This window comes from Symsagittifera roscoffensis, chromosome 4 (genome assembly GCF_963678635.1).
Source record: "Symsagittifera roscoffensis chromosome 4, txSymRosc1.1, whole genome shotgun sequence".
NCBI classification, from domain to species: Eukaryota; Metazoa; Xenacoelomorpha; order Acoela; family Convolutidae; genus Symsagittifera; species Symsagittifera roscoffensis.
In genome coordinates this window covers 52,428,315-52,438,496 of record NC_087065.1, presented here as the reverse complement: position 1 = coordinate 52,438,496, position 10,182 = coordinate 52,428,315, and positions in this window count along the sequence as shown.

Genomic DNA, 10,182 nt, shown 5'->3' with positions numbered 1-10,182 from the left:
GAGTCGTAGAGACATTTCAATTAAACTATTATCGTATAACATTTTGAAAATGTTTTGTCTAAATTCTAATCTATTTTTGGTTAATTCTCAGCTATTAAGGTCTTATTGATTTTTTTTTCGAATATCAGATATCAGATTGCGCTTCAGTTATGTTCAATTGACTCAAATGAGTCTTTCCAAACTCAGTGAAGTTTTCCAAAGTTGTTGTTGAGTAAATTTTTCGAGTTGTTAATGGCGCCAAAAAAGCCGTCAACAGTGGCATATTATAAAAGTGAAAAATGACTGGAGAACAAAAGAAAAGCAAATTTTGACAGTATAAACGATATGGGCTGGCAAGGAACAAGCGTAGCAGAGAGTAAAAAAACTAGTATCAAAACCGAAATTCAAAAACATCTTCTTAACCGTGCCACAGACCGTGATTATTTCCATGTATGATCACTGTAAGTTCACTTTTGAAAAAATGGCATTGGTGTACATGTCTGTTTTTTATCTGGCCAGACATGTTTAGTTAGTAGCAAATGCATGGCGGGAGAATGTGCATGTAAAAGTCAGACATTGTTCAGACTTGGACCAGACATGTTTGAAAACAGGAGATAAAAGAATAAACAAAAGTGCGGCGGTGAATATTTTGAGAGAGAATATTAGGAGAGACACTCGTACATTTGTCTGTTTCAATCCAACAGATTTCTGTTGAAATTAACTTCAACGGTTTGATTTTCCTTTCTTCAAACTTTCTCTGACTAATTTCCCTTTTTAACAGATTTAAAAAGTTTTACGGATTGCTTTCATTGATTCATGTGTCCCTTGTGATTTGAATTTTTCATGATTTATAATATAGTTTTCTCAAAATTAGAATTAATTTCTCTGTGTTTACTTTAGTTAATTTTTTTCAGGTTTTTTGAGTTTTATTATCAGAAATGCCGTCCAAGACCTCAAAAGTCGTTCTCCAGAAAAAGGACCAAAATCAAAAAGTCAGAATAATGCAAGGGTAAAATTTTTGATTCGCGTGATTTGTTTCGAGGGAGGGGGGAATGGAGGGAGGTGGGAGGTAAGGGGGAAGGTAGGGGTGTTCCAATAAATACTATTTTTTTGATTCGCGTGATTTCTTTCGGGGGAGGGGAAGGGAGGGAGGGGGTAGGGAGAGAGGGGGAGGATACGAGGGGGAAGGTAGTGTTCCTTCGGCGCCAAAATAAACTAATTTAAGGGGGAAGGCGCGCCGAAAAAACGCAACTTTTTGGCAAAATTTTCCGGAAAAAGCCTAAAAACGCTTTTTTTTGCCTTTTTTGAAAAAGGTTGCCTGCGGCGCAGGAATTTTGGGCAAAACAGGGACTTTTTAGTACTTTGCGAAAGCTGGAAAAAAAGGGTCCTAAAAATGAACGTCGGAATAAAAAGATTCAAAAATTTTTTTGAAAATCCGCCCCTTTCGAGAAAATCCTAGATCCGCCCTTGCATGGCATCTTTTGATAAACGATATACAAATGTTAATTGAGACCTATTGTTAGGTTTGAATTTAGAAAAAAAAACGAGTTTTGAGGGAAATTTCTGCAGAAAAAAATTAGTCAGTTTTGCTTACCAGAGGAGTTTTAGCCAGAAAAAATATTTTCTGCTATGAAAAATTTGGCGAAAATATCAGCAAGGGCCATAGAGAATTTTTGAGGAGCCTCAATGGAAAAATTTGGATCAAATTGCTGCGAATGAGATTGGGCAAATTTAGCTTTTTGTGCCTTTTTTGGAAAACTCTTCACATTGCTAGAAACATTTTTTTTCTAAGTTTCTTACAAAAAAATTTAGCTTTAAGTTCATATTTTAGAAAATCAATTTGAAATATTTGATATGTAAAAAATTCATAAAGATTTTTTTATGGAATTTTTGTTATCTTGACATGCCCATTCTGTTCCAATTTCTCTAAAAAATTTCTGTGATGTTTTTTGTGTTTCAACGTTCCTGACAATGAAAACAGGGGGAGATGTGCAGTACGAAAGGAGACGTCCTGTGGAAAAGAAAAGAAAATTTCTGGGGGGGGGGGGGGGGGGGGGGAGGGGGTAGTTTGATCAACAGACACATGGCAGTAAGCTAGACAGAAAAGAGCGCTTTCTTGATGCTAGTTTCCATATTAATTTCTTGTTTTCTCCTTATATTTGCTATTTTAATTTGAAATTTTGAAATTGAAGCTGTTTTGGGTCCACATACCGTGAGAAAAAACACATTTCACAAAAACTGCTGACAGGAGTACATATGTCAGTTTAGATCTGAACACTTCTGGTCAACCTCTGAAGCATGCCTGGATTTACATGAGACATGTCTAGCCATTTCTGACACAGAGCTGATTGGAAATCACTCATGCATCAAACGATGCCTGCACAGAAGCGGCATAACTGCATTAGAAATGAGCAGTCAAAAACTAACCATGCAACTGTTCTGCATCATAGCTGATAAACTCATGTCAGTTTTCTGGTCATACATGGAATTATAATATTAATTTAACACGGGTAATTATTTTCGATATAGTTTTGCTATCTTTCTATTCTTGTAAAAAGTCAAATTTATAGCAGCCAATATCTAGGTCCTTTTGTACGCTTTTTTCGCCTTTTTTGAAAAATGTTGGCTGCAGAGGAGGATTTTTGGGCAAAATAGGGACTTTTTAGTACTTTGCGAAAGCTGGAAAAAAAGGGTCCTAAAAAAGAACGTCGGAAAAAAAAGATTCCAAAATTTTTTTTGAAAATCCGCTTCTTTCCAGAAAATCCTAGATCCGCCCTTGCATGGCATCTTTTGATAAACGATATACAAATGTTAATTGAGACCTATTGTTAGGTTTGAATTTAGAAAAAAAAACGATTTTTGAGGGAAATTTCTGCAGAAAAAAATTAGTCAGTTTTGCTTACCAGAGGAGTTTTAGCCAGAAAAAATATTTTCTGCTATGAAAAATTTGGCGAAAATATCAGCGAGGGCCATAGAGAAATTTTGAGGAGCCTTGATGGAAAAACTTGGATCAAATTGCTGCGAATGAGATTCGGCAAAACTAGTTTTTTGTGCCTTTTTTGAAAAAATCTTCACATTGTTAGAAACATTTTTTTTTCTATGTTTCTTACAAAAAAAATTAGCTCGAAGTTCATATTTTAGAAAGTCAATTTGAAATATTTGATATGAAAAAAGTTAAAAGAGGTTTTTTATAAAATTTTTGCTACCTTGACTGGCCCATTCTGTTCCAATTTCTCTAAAAAATTTCTGTGATGTTTTTTGTGTTTCAACGTTCCTGACAACGAAAACAGGGGGAGATGTGCAGTACGAAAGGAGACGTCCTGTGGAAAAGAAAATAAAATTTCTGGGGGGGGGGGGGAGTTTGATCAACAGACACATGGCAGTAAGCTAGACAGAAAATAGCGCTTTCTTGATGCTAATTTCCATATTAATTTCTTGTTTTCTCCTTATATTTGCTATTTTAATTTGAAATTTTGAAATTGAAGCTGTTTTGGGTCCACATACCGTGAGAAAAAACACATTTCACAAAAACTGCTGACAGGAGTACATATGTCAGTTTAGATCTGAACACTTCTGGTCAACCTCTGAAGCATGCCTGGATTTACATGAGACATGTCTAGCCATTTCTGACACAGAGCTGATTGGAAATCACTCATGCATCAAACGATGCCTGCACAGAAGCGGCATAACTGCATTAGAAATGAGCAGTCAAAAACTAACCATGCAACTGTTCTGCATCATAGCTGATAAACTCATGTCAGTTTTCTGGTCATACATGGAATTATAATATTAATTTAACACGGGTAATTATTTTCGATATAGTTTTGCTATCTTTCTATTCTTGTAAAAAGTCAAATTTATAGCAGCCAATATCTAGGTCCTTTTGTACGCTTTTTTCGCCTTTTTTGAAAAATGTTGGCTGCAGAGGAGGATTTTTGGGCAAAATAGGGACTTTTTAGTACTTTGCGAAAGCTGGAAAAAAAGGGTCCTAAAAAAGAACGTCGGAAAAAAAAGATTCCAAAATTTTTTTTGAAAATCCGCTTCTTTCCAGAAAATCCTAGATCCGCCCTTGCAAGGCATCTTTTGATAAACGATATACAAATGTTAATTGAGACCTATTGTTAGGTTTGAATTTAGAAAAAAAACGATTTTTGAGGGAAATTTCTGCAGAAAAAAATTAGTCAGTTTTGCTTACCAGAGGAGTTTTAGCCAGAAAAAATATTTTCTGCTATGAAAAATTTGGCGAAAATATCAGCGAGGGCCATAGAGAAATTTTGAGGAGCCTTGATGGAAAAACTTGGATCAAATTGCTGCGAATGAGATTCGGCAAAACTAGTTTTTTGTGCCTTTTTTGAAAAAATCTTCACATTGTTAGAAACATTTTTTTTTCTATGTTTCTTACAAAAAAAATTAGCTCGAAGTTCATATTTTAGAAAGTCAATTTGAAATATTTGATATGAAAAAAGTTAAAAGAGGTTTTTTATAAAATTTTTGCTACCTTGACTGGCCCATTCTGTTCCAATTTCTCTAAAAAATTTCTGTGATGTTTTTTGTGTTTCAACGTTCCTGACAACGAAAACAGGGGGAGATGTGCAGTACGAAAGGAGACGTCCTGTGGAAAAGAAAATAAAATTTCTGGGGGGGGGGGGGGAGTTTGATCAACAGACACATGGCAGTAAGCTAGACAGAAAATAGCGCTTTCTTGATGCTAATTTCCATATTAATTTCTTGTTTTCTCCTTATATTTGCTATTTTAATTTGAAATTTTGAAATTGAAGCTGTTTTGGGTCCACATACCGTGAGAAAAAACACATTTCACAAAAACTGCTGACAGGAGTACATATGTCAGTTTAGATCTGAACACTTCTGGTCAACCTCTGAAGCATGCCTGGATTTACATGAGACATGTCTAGCCATTTCTGACACAGAGCTGATTGGAAATCACTCATGCATCAAACGATGCCTGCACAGAAGCGGCATAACTGCATTAGAAATGAGCAGTCAAAAACTAACCATGCAACTGTTCTGCATCATAGCTGATAAACTCATGTCAGTTTTCTGGTCATACATGGAATTATAATATTAATTTAACACGGGTAATTATTTTCGATATAGTTTTGCTATCTTTCTATTCTTGTAAAAAGTCAAATTTATAGCAGCCAATATCTAGGTCCTTTTGTACGCTTTTTTCGCCTTTTTTGAAAAATGTTGGCTGCAGAGGAGGATTTTTGGGCAAAATAGGGACTTTTTAGTACTTTGCGAAAGCTGGAAAAAAGGGTCCTAAAAAAGAACGTCGGAAAAAAAAGATTCCAAAATTTTTTTTGAAAATCCGCTTCTTTCCAGAAAATCCTAGATCCGCCCTTGCATGGCATCTTTTGATAAACGATATACAAATGTTAATTGAGACCTATTGTTAGGTTTGAATTTAGAAAAAAAAACGATTTTTGAGGGAAATTTCTGCAGAAAAAAATTAGTCAGTTTTGCTTACCAGAGGAGTTTTAGCCAGAAAAAATATTTTCTGCTATGAAAAATTTGGCGAAAATATCAGCGAGGGCCATAGAGAAATTTTGAGGAGCCTTGATGGAAAAACTTGGATCAAATTGCTGCGAATGAGATTCGGCAAAACTAGTTTTTTGTGCCTTTTTTGAAAAAATCTTCACATTGTTAGAAACATTTTTTTTTCTATGTTTCTTACAAAAAAAATTAGCTCGAAGTTCATATTTTAGAAAGTCAATTTGAAATATTTGATATGAAAAAAGTTAAAAGAGGTTTTTTATAAAATTTTTGCTACCTTGACTGGCCCATTCTGTTCCAATTTCTCTAAAAAATTTCTGTGATGTTTTTTGTGTTTCAACGTTCCTGACAACGAAAACAGGGGGAGATGTGCAGTACGAAAGGAGACGTCCTGTGGAAAAGAAAATAAAATTTCTGGGGGGGGGGGAGTTTGATCAACAGACACATGGCAGTAAGCTAGACAGAAAATAGCGCTTTCTTGATGCTAATTTCCATATTAATTTCTTGTTTTCTCCTTATATTTGCTATTTTAATTTGAAATTTTGAAATTGAAGCTGTTTTGGGTCCACATACCGTGAGAAAAAACACATTTCACAAAAACTGCTGACAGGAGTACATATGTCAGTTTAGATCTGAACACTTCTGGTCAACCTCTGAAGCATGCCTGGATTTACATGAGACATGTCTAGCCATTTCTGACACAGAGCTGATTGGAAATCACTCATGCATCAAACGATGCCTGCACAGAAGCGGCATAACTGCATTAGAAATGAGCAGTCAAAAACTAACCATGCAACTGTTCTGCATCATAGCTGATAAACTCATGTCAGTTTTCTGGTCATACATGGAATTATAATATTAATTTAACACGGGTAATTATTTTCGATATAGTTTTGCTATCTTTCTATTCTTGTAAAAAGTCAAATTTATAGCAGCCAATATCTAGGTCCTTTTGTACGCTTTTTTCGCCTTTTTTGAAAAATGTTGGCTGCAGAGGAGGATTTTTGGGCAAAATAGGGACTTTTTAGTACTTTGCGAAAGCTGGAAAAAAAGGGTCCTAAAAAAGAACGTCGGAAAAAAAAGATTCCAAAATTTTTTTTGAAAATCCGCTTCTTTCCAGAAAATCCTAGATCCGCCCGTGCATGGCATCTTTTGATAAACGATATACAAATGTTAATTGAGACCTATTGTTAGGTTTGAATTTAGAAAAAAAAACGATTTTTGAGGGAAATTTCTGCAGAAAAAAATTAGTCAGTTTTGCTTACCAGAGGAGTTTTAGCCAGAAAAAATATTTTCTGCTATGAAAAATTTGGCGAAAATATCAGCGAGGGCCATAGAGAAATTTTGAGGAGCCTTGATGGAAAAACTTGGATCAAATTGCTGCGAATGAGATTCGGCAAAACTAGTTTTTTGTGCCTTTTTTGAAAAAATCTTCACATTGTTAGAAACATTTTTTTTTCTATGTTTCTTACAAAAAAAATTAGCTCGAAGTTCATATTTTAGAAAGTCAATTTGAAATATTTGATATGAAAAAAGTTAAAAGAGGTTTTTTATAAAATTTTTGCTACCTTGACTGGCCCATTCTGTTCCAATTTCTCTAAAAAATTTCTGTGATGTTTTTTGTGTTTCAACGTTCCTGACAACGAAAACAGGGGGAGATGTGCAGTACGAAAGGAGACGTCCTGTGGAAAAGAAAATAAAATTTCTGGGGGGGGGGGGGAGTTTGATCAACAGACACATGGCAGTAAGCTAGACAGAAAATAGCGCTTTCTTGATGCTAATTTCCATATTAATTTCTTGTTTTCTCCTTATATTTGCTATTTTAATTTGAAATTTTGAAATTGAAGCTGTTTTGGGTCCACATACCGTGAGAAAAAACACATTTCACAAAAATTGCTGACAGGGGTACATATTTCAGTTTAGATCTGAAACCTTCTGGTAAACCTCTGAAGCATGTCTGGATTTACATGAGACATGTCTATTCATTTCTGACACAGAGCTGATTGGAAATCACTCATGCATCAATCGATGCCTGCACAGAAGCGGCATAACTGCATTAGAAATGAGCAGTCAAAAACTAACCATGCAACTGTTCTGCATCCTAGCTGATAAACTCATATCAGTTTCTGGTCATACATGGAATTATAATATTAATTTAACACGGGTAATTATTTTCAATATAGTTTTGCTATCTTTCTATTCTTGTAAAAAGTCAAATTTATAGCAGCCAATATCTAGGTCCTTTTGTACGCTTTTTTCGCCTTTTTTGAAAAATGTTGGCTGCAGCGCAGGATTTTTGGGCAAAATAGGGACTTTTTAGTACTTTGCGAAAGCTGGAAAAAAAGGGTCCTAAAAAAGAACGTCGGAAAAAAAAGATTCCACATTTTTTTTTGAAAATCCGCCCCTTTCGAGAAAATCCTAGATCCGCCCTTGCATGGCATCTTTTGATAAACGATATACAAATGTTAATTGAGACCTATTGTTAGGTTTGAATTTAGAAAAAAAAACGAGTTTTGAGGGAAATTTCTGCAGAAAAAAATTAGTCAGTTTTGCTTACCAGAGGAGTTTTAGCCAGAAAAAATAGTTTCTGCTATGAAAAATTTGGCGAAAATATCAGCGAGGGCGATAGAGAATTTTTGAGGAGCCTTGATGGAAAAATTTGGATCAAAATGCTGCGAATGAGATTCGGCAAAATTAGTTTTTTGTGCCTTTTTTGAAAAATTCTTCACATTGTTAGAAACATTTTTTTTTCTATGTTTCTACAAAAAAAATTAGCTTGAAGTTCATATTTTAGAATATCAATTTGAAATATTTGATATGAAAAAAGTTCAAAAAGGTTTTTTATAAAATTTTTGCTACCTTGACTGGCCCATTCTGTTCCAATTTCTCTAAAAAATTTCTGTGATGTTTTTTGTGTTTCAACGTTCCTGACAACGAAAACAGGGGGAGATGTGCAGTACGAAAGGAGACGTCCTGTGGAAAAGAAAATAAAATTTCTGGGGGGGGGGGAGTTTGATCAACAGACACATGGCAGTAAGCTAGACAGAAAAGAGCGCTTTCTTGATGCTAATTTCCATATTAATTTCTTGTTTTCTCCTTATATTTGCTATTTTAATTTGAAATTTTGAAATTGAAGCTGTTTTGGGTCCACATACCGTGAGAAAAAACCCATTTCACAAAAATTGCTGACAGGGGTACATATTTCAGTTTAGATCTGAAACCTTCTGGTAAACCTCTGAAGCATGTCTGGATTTACATGAGACATGTCTATTCATTTCTGACACAGAGCTGATTGGAAATCACTCATGCATCAATCGATGCCTGCACAGAAGCGGCATAACTGCATTAGAAATGAGCAGTCAAAAACTAACCATGCAACTGTTCTGCATCCTAGCTGATAAACTCATATCAGTTTTCTGGTCATACATGGAATTATAATATTAATTTAACACGGGTAATTATTTTCAATATAGTTTTGCTATCTTTCTATTCTTGTAAAAAGTCAAATTTATAGCAGCCAATATCTAGGTCCTTTTGTACGCTTTTTTCGCCTTTTTTGAAAAATGTTGGCTGCAGCGCAGGATTTTTGGGCAAAATAGGGACTTTTTAGTACTTTGCGAAAGCTGGAAAAAAAGGGTCCTAAAAAAGAACGTCGGAAAAAAAAGATTCCACATTTTTTTTTTGAAAATCCGCCCCTTTCGAGAAAATCCTAGATCCGCCCTTGCATGGCATCTTTTGATAAACGATATACAAATGTTAATTGAGTACTATTGTTAGGTTTGAATTTAGAAAAAAAAACGAGTTTTGAGGGAAATTTCTGCAGAAAAAAATTAGTCAGTTTTGCTTACCAGAGGAGTTTTAGCCAGAAAAAATAGTTTCTGCTATGAAAAATTTGGCGAAAATATCAGCGAGGGCCATAGAGAATTTTTGAGGAGCCTTGATGGAAAAATTTGGATCAAATTGCTGCGAATGAGATTCGGCAAAATTAGTTTTTTGTGCCTTTTTTGAAAAATTCTTCACATTGTTAGAAACATTTTTTTTTCTATGTTTCTACAAAAAAAAATTAGCTTGAAGTTCATATTTTAGAATATCAATATGAAATATTTGATATGAAAAAAGTTCAAAAAGGTTTTTTATAAAATTTTTGCTACCTTGACTGGCCCATTCTGTTCCAATTTCTCTAAAAAATTTCTGTGATGTTTTTTGTGTTTCAACGTTCCTGACAACGAATACAGGGGGAGATGTGCAATACGAAAGGAGACGTCCTGTGGAAAAGAAAATAAAATTCCTGGGGGGGGGGGGGAGTTTGATCAACAGACACATGGCAGTAGGCTAGACAGAAAAGAGCGCTTTCTTGATGCTAATTTCCATATTAATTTCTTGTTTTCTCCTTATATTTGCTATTTTAATTTGAAATTTTGAAATTGAAGCTGTTTTGGGTCCACATACCGTGAGAAAAAACACATTTCACAAAAATTGCTGACAGGCGTACATATTTCAGTTTAGATCTGAAACCTTCTGGTAAACCTCTGAAGCATGTCTGGATTTACATGAGACATGTATATTCATTTCTGACACAGAGCTGATTGGAAATCACTCATGCATCAATCGATGCCTGCACAGAAGCGGCATAACTGCATTAGAAATGAGCAGTCAAAAACTAACCATGCAACTGTTCTGCATCCTAGC